General features: G+C 34.8%; 1 protein-coding gene across 1 annotated transcript in view; it reads left to right on the top strand.

Moving 5' to 3' along the window:
• The first annotated feature begins 1,508 nt into the window (after nt 1-1,508).
• The window catches only part of LOC142342786 (eukaryotic translation elongation factor 2-like), a 425,342-nt gene continuing 416,952 nt past the window's right edge, over nt 1,509-9,898 (top strand). The window contains exon 1 of the mRNA XM_075394355.1: nt 1,509-1,539. The gene's annotated coding sequence lies outside the window, so the exon portion shown is untranslated. The remainder of the gene's footprint in view (nt 1,540-9,898) is intronic.

Here is a 9,898-nt window from a genome sequence, read left to right as displayed (position 1 = left end):
AATCAAAGCAAATCATTTAAGATTCACGCTAAACTCAGCGCAAAATATTTAAGATTGGCGTTGAATGCGTTGAAGGTATGTGAGATCTACGCTTAATTCAACGCTAAATAAGTAAGATCTGCGCTAAATTCAACGCAAAATATGTAAGATCTACGCTAAAAGCAACGCAAATTAAATAGGACCTACGCTAAATTCAACGCAAAATATGTAAGATTGGCGTTGAATGCGTTGAATTTATGTAAGATCTACGCTTAATTCAACGCAAAATATGTAAGATCTACGCCAAAATCAACGCAAATTATGTAGAATCTATGCTAAATTCACTAAAAATATGTAAGATTGGCGCTGAATGCGCTGAATTTATGTGAGATCTACGCTCAAGCGTTGATCTTACATAAATTCAACGCATTCAACGCAAAATTTACATAATTTTGCGTTTTTTTTAGCGTTGACACCTCGGCCTGGGTTTCTCGTTAGTGAGTGCACTAGCATATACTTATTATGAGGAGGTTTTTATAGCCTGACGTGTATGACAGTGGAATTTCCAACAAGTGAGGAACATCACTTTACTACCACTGCGAAATACATTCTGTTTCTTAGATGATATTCTTATGGTTTCACGAGGATCAAAAAAGATCACATCTCCGATTTTGACGTGTGCTTCAAAGTTTTAGAAAAAGTTTAATAGTTCGTGATTATTAGAAAACTCACAAGCTATCTATCAAATGCCATTTAGCTAAAACATCAAAAGAAAGAAAGGGCCACAAAATCATGAACTCCGAAATTAAACACCTCGTATTAAAGACCGAGGCTATATTGAAGCTTTATTCCCCATAAAATTTGTTTCTGTGCATCATAAGGTGTCGCTAATCTCGCAAGCCTATGGCATTCGATCCGTGGCGTACTAAAAAGTTCTCAAAAATTTTTTTTGAGAAGATCAAAGCAAATTTTTGTAAGAATAATGTCTGATATAGTTGAACTAACCAAAATTTCACATTTTGAGCCTAATATTAATAAACATTTGTCAGATCCCACGCATCCAGACAAGATATGGGACGCCACTTGAACAGCAAGTAGCTGTTGGATGGAAGAGCATATCTACGTGTCTCGTTTCTGAATTGGCTGCAAGGAAATGTTTAGCATAAATGAACTAGAACTGCAGGTTGTCCTTTGTTGCATCAAAAAAAATCAGACGTTATTTTCATGAAAAGTCATATACGGTTTCCCTGCTGATCGCTCAATTTTTTCCACTTTTAAACGTTGCAAAAAAAAGCATAGCAAAGTATATTAACGCGTTCGATTGTCAAGCTAATTGAATTTTAATTTATAATTCAACACATTCCGGGATCTAACAAAAGACTAGTTGATTATCTTTTTAGAAGCCCGACAAAAACAACTAAACTGGTTTCAAAACTAATAAAAGACATTGAAGTGGAAAGAATAGAAATTTTTAAAAATTGTACTGATCAGTTATCATTGTCTGATTGTTGTGATAAATTGTTGTTCCAGCCTAATTGTTGTGATAAACTTATTAAATAGGCAGACAAATGAGCAGGTAGTGATCAGTCGGTTCTTTCTTGCTGCTTTCAAATTCGCTTTTCTTTTTCAACGTTCGAATTCATGGCCATACTATTGTCTTCAACTATACTTTCTGCACTCAAAATGGCTAATTCAGGTCCTGTTAAAGCAAACGGGTCAACCAAAAACTGCAAAATGACTAAATTACTTAAAGAATTTATAATCAGAGTTACATCACTTGAGCAAACAATTAAATGATAAGAAGATACCATTCATATACTGAACAAAAACGTTGATGAGCTTCAAATCGAATGTCGGCCCAAGAAAAATACTCAAGCAAAGAGTGCTTTATTTTCAAAAACATCCCAATTTACCCATTTAGCAAAAATTTATATAATGATGTGACATAGGAATTTACCATTACTTCTTTTATCAAGTTACGCCTGATAGAATCAAGGCATGCCATCCCTTGAAGCCTTTTGAAAATGGAATAACACCAATAATTAGAAAATTTATTTATTTCGACGATAAGGATTTAATCTTCAGCCAGCGAAAAATGTTATCGGATAAATAAAACGGGGGTAAAAGTTAGTTATCCATGAGAGGCTACTCCCCCAAAGATGCTGAAATTATGAACAAGTGCAAAGAAAATGGGCTCATTACAACAACAGGGAACTGCCCAGTGAAAGTTTTCCAAAAAACTGAAAGGGTAACTACAACTACTGCTGTGCTGTAAATAGTATAAAGGCGGTGGACGAGCTCAAAAAATATGCAATTAAGAAATTGGAATTTTCAATTGCGGGGGGTTTTGTACGAAATGACGGTTTACCTTCAGCTGATCCACCTAATCATAGAGACGAAAACTGGAAAAAAAATTTGGACCCTTTTGAGAAAAAGTTTACAAACTATAAGCACTCAGGAAAACATGAGCGGAATTCACCTGACGACCCAGTTAATTGCAAGAAATGAAAGTTTTGATCTATCAGAAACGCCGGCAAACAGTAATATGGCTCTATGTTCGGAGGATGTTAGTGAAATTGTGGAGGGGCAACGAGGGAACAAGCATCTGCAAACTCTAATCTAACTTATAATTTTTAGATAAATTACGGTGGAGTACGTTTACGAAAACGAATTACAGGCAATAGGTAATACTTGTATACTATCCCTTAACCTACAGTCCTTAAAATCCCATCATGCCCAGCTCAAAAGTTTTCTTAAAAAATAAACAAACAACCTAGGCTAATTGCTCTGAGTGAAATATGGCTTAAGGAAGATGATAACATGGGAATGTACTTTTTAGAAGGTTATGAAATGGTAGATGAGTCAAGATCTGCAAAAAGGAGGAGGTGTGGCTTTTCTTGTGAAATCTGAAACCAGCTTTGAAAAAATGCAAATGCCAGTAACTACATCTTTTGGAAAAACAACAATTAAAACCGAAAAAGACAACAAAACAAGTTTTTTTACAGTTATTTACAGACCACCAAGCAAGAGTTTTGAAAAATTCTTTGCAGAGTTTGAAGAGTTCAGACAATATATTTCCAAGCTTAAGGTTCATTGCATTTGTGGTGACTTCAACATAGATATTTTGTCAAAGTTTAATACTGTTTTCAAATATGAACTATTGATAAAAAAAAGTTCAACTATAAGTTGCTTAATGGAATACCAGCCCGCTTTGCCGAAACTAGAAAAAGTTTTCTGGATCATTTCGTTGTGAAAGAGCATCATAAAACTTTTACAATCAGAACGTCTTCTAGTGATCATTTTCCAATTTTACTGTTATTGAATGACGATGGAGACGTAAAGCTGTTTCACACATAAATTTCGTAATCTTGGAAAATTGAAAAAAGAACACATTTGTTTAAATTATTTGTTCTGCTTATACACTGAATTGCAAAAACTTGGAAAAAAACCAGACCTGAATGTTGACAACAGGGTCTCTAGTTAATGTTATGAATACATAATTGGATTGATTTGCACCTTGGAAGAAATTGCGAAAAACAGCGACATGGTACAATAAGAAAATATAATACCAGATGAATAAACAAAATCAGCTTTTTAAAAATTGTTTGCAAGAAAAAACTAATGAAAACCGTTGAAGTTACAAAAAAAGCAGAGAAATTTAGTTACGAAAACTAATTGAACATGAGAAAAGGAAATTTTGTGATGCCTTGGTTGAGGCTGATAAAAAGAAAAAAAGCTTGTTTCTGGCATATCAAACAATTTGCAACATAAGAAAGGCAACATTTGTAACGTTGAGCCAAATATTCTGAACAGGTTTTTAGAAAAAATTGGCGAAAATCTGTCTCCGTCATTTAAACCTTGTTCTCTGCGTTTTCTTTCCAACATGCGTTTTCTTTCCAACATCTGAGAACTGCGTTTTCTTTCCAACATCACCATGTGAACAAAGTAAAATTATTAGGTCTCTGAAAAACAAAAACTCTGCTGGTCATGATGGGCTATACAGCGAAATTGTTAAGATTTCCTGACCGGTAATATGTGATTACTTATGCAATGTTTTCAAAAACTGTTTTGAAAAAGGATATTTCCCTTTACCATTTAAAAAGGCAAAAAGTGATTCCTTTGCACAAGGAGGGCAGTAAAAGCGACCCTGCGAACTACTGACCCATTAGTCTGTTAACGTCGTTTTCTATAATTTATGAAAGTTTGATGAAAGATTTATGAATTTTGTTGGCAGACATAGAATTTTAACCCTAAAGCAGTTTGGATTCCAACCAAAAAAATCTTACATCAATGCTTTAACAAAATTCACTGAATTAATCTCTGAGGCACTAGAAGAAAAACTATCCGGGGTATTCTTATTCATTGATTTAAAGAAAGCTTTTAAAACAGTCAACCATCATATTTTGATTTCAAAGCTGGAGAAATATGGATTCAGAAGAGAAACACTAGATTTAATTCAAATTATTTCTCTGACAGATCTCATTATGTTTTTTCGAACAAAAACGTCAAACTCTATTGATGTTAACAACGTCGTACCACAGGGATCAATATTAGGGCCAACCTTCATTATAATATACATGCCCAATGTTGCTCGAACGCGGAATTAGTTTTGTATGCAGCTGCTCCTACCATAACATCGTGCTCAGTTAATGAAAATGCTAAATTTTCCTCTGATGTAAAAAAACTTAAGTAATGGTTTGATCAGAACTGTTTAACGATCAATGAAAACAAATGCAAGGTTATGCATTTTGGCCGCAACAAAAAAGCTTAACACTTAGATGGTGTTTTCGAAGACGTTCAAATCAAAGATGAATGTAAAAATTTGGATATTGAATTTGACAAATCGATGAAATTTAGGTACCACTGTAAAAAAGATGCAAAAAAGTTAGCAACAATTTTGGGTGTTGCCTATAGCGCAAGAAATTTTGTCACAAAAAATCAATTGTTAACCTTTTACAATGCCTATATGACATCCACAATAGAATATGGTCTTTTAATATACGGAAACATATATAAGACACATCTTGACGAAATTTTTAAGATGCAAAAAAAGAATAAGCAGGGCCATTTTTTAAAACGAAAAATGGATGCAATTAGGAATATCATGACAAAATTTAATCTTCTTACCGTTTATGAACTTTTTGATAATAAAATTTTCAAATTTGTGTGTTCGACGAACTCAGAAAACTTGAGTCAACTTATTTAAAATTAGATTCGCCCAGCATTCATCGTGAAACAAGAAAGGTCTCGCAGAAACTTTTATCTGTACCCAATTCAAAAAACATTAAAAATTCACTGCGGATCAAAGTTATCGTAGCGTACAATTTTGCGCAAGGAAATAATTTAATTCCTGAAAGCATAGGAGAACTGACTCCAGGTCAGCTCGTAATTTTTCTTAAGATCCTTTACTTATATCTATATTCAGGATAACTATGAAAAGTTCACTTTATTTTTATGACTTCCTGTAATTTCAATTGGTTTTCGTAAATATTATACCGGTTCTTGTTAGATGAGGCTGTAGTCTCTTCAAGGGTCCGTCCAGTCGTAGCCTCTATTAATTAAATTTTGTTTTGTTTAATTAATGTTATGTAGCTGGTAAATGAAATTCAATTCCATTCAAATTCGTTCAATATGAGCAACGAGAACTATTAAAGCGCCACTTAGCCAAAGTGAAACAGTGACATAGAATAGCAACACAAGATAAGTATCAAATCAAAATGGATTGATCTAAGCTGAAACAACCATACAAAGCGTAATTAGCTATATACAGTGGTATAGAAAAAAATATCAGTGGAAATGCCTGATAGGTACTAAAATTAAAAATTTCTGGCGAAATCACAACATAAGTGCCAAACTAGTGCGGGTAATGCACGTCGCGCTATATGTTTGATTAAACCGATGATGAAAACGATAAAGCGTAGACTAGCCTGCATAAACGACAGAATGAAATGGAAATATATTAGTTGCTGGCAGAGATCATTGGTCTCATGTCATATATTGAAACGATTTCTCTTTCTGTTTGATTTGTTTTTTTCTGCAATCTTCTGTTGCAATTTTTTTCTGGAATTTCATTTTTTCTCCCCTTTTTTGCGTTCTTTGATTGGTCGCAGTTCTTTTTCTATTTGGTACTAAAATACTGCAAACTTTCTTATCTAAGGGAACGTGGAAATCTTGTTTTGCAAAATTCAAAGGTGCTCCCTGTTTTTACAAGTTTTTATGTTTTTATAATTTTTTAGCTAAGAAACGTTGATTGCGATTCGGCAATTGTTAATTCCGACACTTCGGCTTCTGCAGTAAAATGGCCTTGAAAAGTATGAACATAAGTCAGAAATTAGGATAATGCAAAATTAGCAATTCAAATTTAGAATCAATGAGACTAAAAAAGAATCATGAGCTTCAACACGCTCAAACAAAAAATCAATCTCTCTAGGAAAAATGTGTTGATGAATTATAGGGTCCGTAGATTCCGGCGGTACAACCTGCAGTCAACGGTTAAGAGTCTTGTGCACTAGTTGTTGTCACTGTATCTAGACATTAACAAAACTGATAGAAGAAAGCTGCTATTCATTTCCTAAGCACTAGCAGCTTGACAAGTTTTGTGTTGGTTGCGATGATTCACATTTCTGCACTTTAGGAAAATTCAGTAAGGAGAATTCATCATTCTAACTTTCGGGATTTTAAACTTGTAATCAATTGCCTTTTTATCGTTTAATCAATTGCCTTGTTTTTATTGTAATCAATTGCCTTTTTATTGTTGAAGGCATTCCAAAAAATATGCAATGATGTATCCTCTTAGGAAAAAAATCCAAAGGAGCTACATGTTAATCACTAAAGAGAAAGCCCATCCGAACTATCCTATCTGTTCATTCTAATGATAGGAAGTTTAGTTAATCGAACAATTTGACGGTGTCAAGTTCAACCAAACATGCCATGGTTTTTTTGCCTTTATTTTTTTCCTGCCGCAATAAAAGATTTTTTCCTCCTCGAGTAAATATTTGAGGTTGAACATATTGACTCCGCCTACATCTGCAACATTTTTTTGGATCGTTTCTTTTGTTATAGATCTTTTTTTTGTGTCCCCAGGACCTTATGCATCCCCCATTAAAGAGCATCGTCCGTCTGGGGGTGCAAATAATTTGCACTCACTAGGCTGAGCTGAAAAAATTCTTTCTTTCCTTGTCATCATCCATAAATTAAAAAGGGTGTATCCAACTTATGAACAAAACCGTGAGCCCACCATGCGAAAAATCAGAGCAGCGTATTTAAATTTACCGCAGAACAAACATTACTTCAAAGTTACAGCACATTGCCATGGTCAAGTAATCGCGGCAAAGCGTTGAAATAATTCTATTTTAAACAGTTGTCTACCCTTTCGTCCCTCAAAAAGCCGCAGCTGATGTGTTGAACCAAATTTGATGTCTCAACAAACAATATGCAATATCTTGTCAAACGTGTCTCTAATTTGGTCGTGCCGCATGATGTTATAACCGACAAGGAACAGTTGAGCGCGTGGGATAGGATGAAGTATTCATACAAGGGCAGCTAAGAAGTGTGTTGTTCGTTCAAGATTGTACTGAGTGCTCAGACCATTACGTTGTTCCATTTTTGTAAGCGTGAAACAGGAAGGTTTTTGTTGCAAGGCGGATGTATTCAAGTAACGTGCGGAGGATCTCTTTTTTCTGGGTCTCCATCCCCTTAAGTCGAGTGTAGTTTTCGTCTTGCATAAACTTTTCCTTAATGTAGTGTATATTGATGAGAGTTTCATTTCCATGAGTATCTAACGCGGCAAGTGACGCACTGTAGTCCCTTATGAGGAAATATGAGTATTTGCCAGACCGAACAGACCGAAATTGCCATTGGCCAGACGGAAGGCTCGACCCAAATTTTTTTCCTGACCATTGGGCTGGTTCGCACCGGACCCTTCTGTCCACGACCCAAGTCGGTCTGGTCAATACCTGTCTTAGGGTCGCGGACTTCATCTTGGGTTCCAATTATCTCCCTGATGTTTCGTCAAACCTTCCGTGTTGGTGGCCAATACAACCAGTTTGCGTCGTCTTTGGTGACGGGCGAGTCAATGAACAATGGCAAGTAATGAAATGTTGAAAACCTATCTCTGCGTCCAAGCGGTAGTTCGGGGCGTTGGGACGCCTAACAAATTCACGTCAGTGCCTCTGAAAACTAAACAAGTTTTGGATTTTGCGTGGACCTTTACACCTAATTGGCTTTTTGGCGCATTCACTAGGTATTCAAGATGTTTACCACTGTATGGTAAGTGCGTAAAAAACTTCAAGAGGTGCTCCTACTTTCCTTTCGTACTGCCACCGTTCCATAATCATTTTTATGTTACGTTCAATTTGCACATGAGGTCAATTATTGGAATCGCGGCCAAACCATACGCTAGGATCACCTTGGGAGGTGGTTGCTCGGGACTGCAGTCAACTGCATTCCAAGATCAGGTCGGGAAGGAAAATTATGGAAGGAAAGCAAAAAAATTTTTGTAAAGATCAAAGTTATAGAAAAAAATTAATTTTCTTCATTCATGCGAAAGACTGATTATTGAAATATTAGTAATGAATTTCAAAGAACAAATTGTAGTCATTAGTACAACGAAAATTTGATACTAACATCAGATGTGAGGAAACGCAATGAAAATATTCGAATGTTGAAAAAAATTATATTTTTGTTTGTCAGGGTTGATTACAAGACAACATAGTTCTGGGCATAATATTAGTTTAGTGTCTAAACAAGATTTTAAATCCAGTGAATGATGCCAGGCATTACTGATTTCATTTTGGGAACTTTTTTGATCGTCTTAACCCGCGGTAACATCAACGATTTTCCGTTTTTTGTAAAGAAAAAGAAGACATTTTAGTTCAGCACTGTTAAGGCCGACAGCATGAAGCTAAAAATGCCAAAGTGAAAAATAAAATTTAAATGAAAACAAATTTATGATATAAAATTTATGGTATTTCCATTTTGAGTTCCGAAAAAACTAAAACAGTCGGAACTCGCATCTTTAAAAAATTCAGAATTTTTTAGATTATCAGGAAGTTTATCTTTGAAGTGTTTTATTTCTGAACACTCTGCTGCTGGTCTTGAAAATTCTGTGTTGATTTCAAAGTGAATTCTATTCTTTTGATGTGGTGTGGAGAAATAATTTGTATAAAAAAGATTTTGATCTGTGGTCATAGAAAATTATTTTTGAGTACATTCGTTGACAAACATACTTACTGGTCGCATTGAATTCATATTTGCGTTCAGGATATGTTTTCGGAACTAACATAATTAAATTTTTTTTTCACAATTCTGTGTTCAATCCCAATCACAAGTATTTCATTCTTAGTTGCAACGATGATATGATTTGCAAAACAAGAGTGTAAAAGGATTTTCCAGGACTCCTGTCCAACGTGTTTTTGAGAGATTGTTTAGTATTTTTATGAGCTGGAAAATTAGAGCCGAATAATTCAGATCAAAAAAACAGTTGAAGAAACTAAAATTTGTAAACTTAACTGTGAGGTGAGTTTCAATTGAGTCTTTAAATTTTACTCCCTTTGCCTTTTTTCAAAAAATCTGTTTAACATGACTAAAAAAACTGAGATTGCTGACAACTTCTGGTGCCAGATGTTTACATTCATCAGGCTTTTTGACAGATTTGTTTTCTACTGAAATTGTGTCATTGGACTTGTTTCTTGGTGTATTCTGTTTGGTAAAACCAACAAACGTTGGTTCCGAGGAATTCAAATGCGAATGCTGTTTTCTGCAAGTAGTTAACCAACTAAAAAATGTTTGGTCCAGGAACTTATTTTTCTTCCTATTATCTCTAAGAGAGAAAAAGAAAGGTAATCACAAGCATATTGTACTAGCGTTACATCACTATTAATAGCAGCAAAAGGATTGCTTACATATAAATAGAACAATA

This window comes from Convolutriloba macropyga, chromosome 7, assembly GCF_964194025.1.
Source record: "Convolutriloba macropyga chromosome 7, txConMacr16.3, whole genome shotgun sequence".
In the NCBI taxonomy this organism is placed as follows: Eukaryota; Metazoa; Xenacoelomorpha; order Acoela; family Convolutidae; genus Convolutriloba; species Convolutriloba macropyga.
The sequence above is the reverse complement of the archived record's forward strand: the minus strand, read 5'-3'. Positions and strand labels throughout refer to the sequence as shown.